The sequence below is a fragment of the Lactuca virosa genome, chromosome 4 (assembly GCF_052849685.1).
Source record: "Lactuca virosa cultivar CGN04683 chromosome 4, Lactuca_virosa_CGN04683_v6, whole genome shotgun sequence".
NCBI classification, from domain to species: Eukaryota; Viridiplantae; Streptophyta; class Magnoliopsida; order Asterales; family Asteraceae; genus Lactuca; species Lactuca virosa.
Window position 1 is genome coordinate 51,761,516 of NC_136429.1, and position 5,653 is coordinate 51,767,168.

Here is a 5,653-nt window from a genome sequence, read left to right on the forward strand (position 1 = left end):
GGTCTCATCGGACAAACATTTCTTCAAGTTTGACACATGAAAGGTAGGATGTACGTTATTGAGTTCCTGCGGTAGTCGAAGTTTGTATGCTACCAGATCGATCCTTGCAATGATCTCGAATGGTCCGATATACCTTGGGTTTAGTTTCCCACGTTTTCCGAAACGTATTTACCTTTTCCAGGGCGAGACCTTTAATAGCACTCGGTCCCCGACCTGAAATTCCAAGGGCTTCCGTCTTTTGTCCGCATAACTCTTTTGTCTGTCTCTTGAAGCCTTTAGTCGTTCCCGAATTTGAACAATCTTCTCAGTTGTTTCTCTTATGATTTCCGGGCCTGTGAGAGCGTTGTCGGGTACTTGTCCCTTAGCTAGTTGCGTGTCACCCACTTCAGCCCAACACAGTGGTGATCTGCACTTCCGGCCATAGAGGGCTTCGAATGGAGCAACTTTAATGCTGGAGTGATAGCTATTGTTGTATGAGAATTCGACTAGTGGTAAATGGGTATCCCATGCTTTACCAAAATCGATTACACAAGCTCTTAGCATATCTTCCAAGGTTTGTATGGTCCTCTCACTTTGACCGTCGGTTTGTGGATGGTAAGCGGTACTCATGTCTAGCCTCGTTCCTAGAGACTTTTGCAGCGACTACCAGAGTCGCGAGGTGAACCTACTATCTCTGTCAGAGATAATGGATATTGGTACACCATGCATTCGTACAATCTCTCGGATGTATGTTCGAGCTAGCTTCTCCATCTTGTCGGTTTCCTTTATGGGTAGGAAGTGTGCGGATTTTGTTAATCTATCGATGATTACCGATATGGTGTCTAGCCCACCTGCTGTCTTGGGTAATTTGGTTATGAAATCCATGGTTATCCGTTCCCACTTCCACTCGGGTATTTCGGGTGGTTGTAGTAATCCTGATGGCTTTTGGTACTCTACCTTGACTTTGGCGCAAGTCAGACACTTGCCCCCATAGGTAGCGATCTCTGCATTCATGTTCGGCCACCAATACAGTTTCTTGAGGTCCTGATACATCTTGTCCGAACCTGGATGTACGGAGTATCGAGTCTTATGAGCCTCATTCATGACCACGTCTCTGAATCCACCAAACCTCGGTGTCCAGATCTGATCCATGAAGTAGAAAACTCCGTCGCCCTTGAGTTCAAGATTTTTATCCATTCTCCTTAAGGCTTCACCCGTCACATTCTCTGTTTTCAAGGCTTCCCTCTGAGCTTCCTTGATTTGTGTGGACAGGTGTGAATGGATCGTCATGGTTAAGGATTTCACTCGGCGGCCCGAGTATTCCTTTCGACTAAGAGCATCAGCTACCACATTCGCTTTTCCTGGATGATAACGAATTTCACATTCGTAGTCATTCAATAGTTCAACCCATCGTCTTTGCCTCATGTTGAGTTCCTTTTGATTGAGGATGTGTTGAAGGCTCCTGTGATCGGTAAAGATTGTGCATTTTGTGCCGTATAGATAGTGTCTCCAAATCTTTAAGGCTAAAACGACTGCTCCCGGTTCGAGGTCGTGTGTAGTGTAGTTGACCTCGTGCGTCTTGAGTTGTCTCGAGGCGTAGGCGATGACCTTTCCTCGTTGCATTAGAACACATCCAAGACCTTGATTAGATGCATCACAGTAGACCACGAAGTCTTATGTTCCTTCTGGCAAGGACAATATAGGTGTGTTGCATAGTGCTTGCTTCAGTGTTTGGAATGCTGCGTCTTGTCTTTCTTCCCAATTGAAAGTTACCCCCCTTCTGGGTCAAGGTGGTAAGTGGTTTAGCAATCTTCGAGAAGTTTTGAATAAATCTTCGGTAATAGCCAGCAAGGCCCAAGAATTGTCGGATTTCCGTTGGGGTTCTTGGTGCTGACCAGTTCTTTATTGCCTTGATTTTGGAAGGGTCCACGTGTATCCCTTCTTTGCTAACCACGTGACCTAGGAAATCTACTTTCCGAATCCAAAATTCGCACTTTGAGAATTTTGCGTATAGTTTCTCTTTTATTAGAGTTTCCAAGATTTGTCGGAGGTGTTGACCATGTTCCTCTTTACTCTTTGAATAAATGAGTATATCGTCTATGAACACGATCACAAATTTGTCCAGGAATGAACGACACACTCGGTTCATTAAGTCCATGAACACTGCTGGTGAATTTGTTAATCCAAAGGGCATCACTACAAACTCGTAGTGACCATAACGAGTTCGAAAGGCTGTTTTCGGAACATCTCCTTCCAAGACTCGTAGCTGATGATACCCGGATCTCAAATCGATCTTCGAGAAATAACTCGCTCCTTGGAGTTGGTCGAACAAGTCGTCAATGCGTGGTAGGGGGTATCGGTTCTTGATAGTGAGCTTGTTGAGTTCCCGGTAATCGATGCACATGCAGAAAGATCCATCCTTCTTCTTTACGAACAGGACTGGCGCTCCCCAAGGTGAGAAGCTCGGTCTGATGAATCCTTTGTTGAGTAGTTCGTTTAATTGGCTGGATAATTCTTGCATCTCAGCTGGCGCTAGACGATACGGCGACTTAGCTACTGGGGTAGCTCCGGGGATTAAATCGATTCTGAACTCGACTTGTCGTTCTGGTGGGACTCCTGGAAGATCTTCAGGGAAGATATCGGGAAAATCGCAGACTTCTGGAATATCTTTGAGGTCTTTCTCTCCTTTTTCCTTATCTACTACGTGGGCTAAGAAGGCATGGTACTCCTTACGCATGTATTTTTGGGCTTTGACGCAAGAGATGATTTGTAAATTGGTACCGGGTTTGTCACCATAAATGACAAGAGTTTCGCCGTTTGGCAGATTTAGGCGAACGGCCCTTTCGTGACAAAGTATATCGGCATGGTGTAGGCTTAACCAATCCATATCGATGATGACATCAAAGCTCTTTATAGTGATCGGCATTAGATCGATTGGAAATGAATGTTCGTTTAGAGTTAGTGTGCAGCCTATGTACATATCGTTTGTGCTTTCTGTTCTACCGTTTGCCATTTCTACTGTAAATATCTTATTGAGTGATTGAGGATTCTGTTTTAGTATGTGTTTGAATTTATGACTCACGAAACTCCTCTTCGCACCACAATCAAAAAGTATGCATGCATAATCGTTATTGAGGAGAAACGTACCTGTAACCACCGTGGGATCAGCTATTGCTTCGTTCTGCCCTATTGCCAGCACTCTTCCTATGCCGCCAGCATTCCTTGCCTTAGGGCAGTCTCTCTTGTAGTGTCCAGCCTCACCACACCCATAACGTGCCTGGCCCACACCGACTCCAGGGACTTGGGTGATTGGTCGTGTCGGTGCCTTACAGAAACGGGCAGTGTGCCCTTTCTTGTTGCAGTTGTTGCAGTGCATCTCCCGATAATTTCCGTTGTGATGGAAATTGCATTTGCTGCACTTCGGTAGATTCCCATCATATTGCTTCGCTGGTGCAGAGGTAACAGGAGCAGCAGTGGGGGTAGTAGCGGCATGGGCTGCCACTATTTGTTGCTTCTTGGAAGGTTCCTGTGAAAACTGACTCTTCCTCTTGTTCCAAAATTTCTTCTTGTTGTTGTTGTTGGTACTGATGTTGTTGTTGTTGTTTCCTATGGTTTGCTCCGGGACAGCAGTTGCGAAGCCTTGACAGATTCCATGGTCAACGAGAGCTTGTGCCAACTGTTTGGCGCTATCGAAAGTGACTGGTTTGGAAGCTAGTACACTTCCTCGAATCTGGGGTGACAGTCCCCAGATGTATCTTTCGATCTTCTTGCTCTCTAGAGAAACCATCCCTGGGCAAAGGATTGCCAAATCACTAAACCTATTGGTATAGGTTGTGATGTCCGAGCCTACCATAGTAAGGCCCCAAAGTTCCTGCTCTAGCTTTTGTACTTCACCCCTTGGACAGTACTCTTGCATTAACATTTGCTTTAGATTCTGCCAGCCCATAGAATTAGCCACTACCAGAGTTAGTGACTTGACATGGCCATTCCACCACGGCAGAGCTCTCTCGGAGAATGTACAAGCAGCAAATTTTACCTTGCTCTCTTCCAGACATGCACAGATCTCGAAAACCGCTTTTGTTTTCTCTATCCATTGAGATAGAGCCATTATCCCTCCGGATCCATTAAAAGATATGGGCTTGCTATTCGTGAAGTCCTTGAAGGTGCAATCCCCTGAACGACCCTGACGTTGGCCATTCGTAGAGCTATTTACTCCCCCTCCAGACCCATTATTACTCATTTGTGACATTGCTGCTGTCACTGCAGCTGTTACAGCAACTATCAAGGCGGCGTTATCCTTTGATGGAGGTGGTTGTGGTGTTGCGTTGTTGACACGGCGTACAGATCTACGGGGCGGCATCGTTCTGCTACAGAAATAGAATGAAGAACTTAAGTCTTTATGATTGGAAGTTGTGTGTTAATAAATTTGCTATTTTTATCAATTTATGAATTTGACTGACCCACCCAAGGTTTAGAGCTTGATTCATAATAAAAGTTTTCATAGCGATAGATAACCTTATGAATCTGGGTGGTATTCAAAGAATTAACACACAAAGGAATTTCTTCATATATATTAAACATACGTTGAGTTACATTTGAAGTTAGGAAAATTTTCGACCCTTCTAAGGGTCTCCGATACAGAAGTTAAAGAAAAGTAAGACTTTTAGCCGATTTCCTATTCTATAACAAAAATTTTGGGATTTGGGCAAATACTACTTGCGACGTAGGTTGCGCTTGGAGCTCGACTCGGTGTCTGATTGCTTTGCTTCCATAAGGCGCCTATCGAAGGCGGCTTGCTGTTCCCTTATCTCAGAGAGGGCTGCAATCAGTTGTGCTTGGAATGTGTCGGTGCGGAGTTGGGCGTCATCCTGCAACCTGTCCAGTCGACGGATTTCAGAAGTGTGAACTTGTACTTCCACGTTGACTTCACGAATCCGGTTAGCTTGAACCCCGGATTGATAGGACTGGTTGGCTAGTTTGCCCACTATGACTGGGAGTGCTCGGTCGGCTGAACCTCCATCCCGGACGTCGTAGAAGTCCCGACACATACCGTAGGGAGGACGTAATCCTTGTTGTTGGCTCCAATGGTGAAGGTGACTTCCCCAAATGGGAGTTGGTCCCTGAAAGTTTCTCCTAACTGCAGGAGGTTGAGCGACTGGTGGGTTGATTACTTCTGGTTCTGAGTCTGTCCCAGAGTCATCCCCTTCCTCCAACTCTATAGGTTCCTCATCCTCTTCGGGGTCCTCCTCTATCCATCCTCCATTGCCCTGATTCGGGTAGTAGGGATCCCCTGGTGGATAGAATCCAGCCATCGTGTCTGTACGAGAATAGAGGTATGAGAATTGTCTTAGAAATTTTAAAAACATGTAAATCTAAACATGTAAGTTAAACTATTGTATTTACCAAATACTCCTATAGTATTTAAGTTTGTATGTTTGATACTAGTGTCATTTTGGTAAGTTTTGACTTGTTGCTCACTACGACCATTCCTCGACATACATTAGTCCGATCTCGGATAAATATAGTTCATCAGACTATATTCGTCCCAAATCTGATTACATATTCCGAGGCCTAGTCGTAGTGTCCAACTTGTCTTAATACTTCTTGTATAGTTCTAACTATGAAAATGACTCGTTGTATGCATGTAATTGTGCTTTTATGACCCAAATAATTT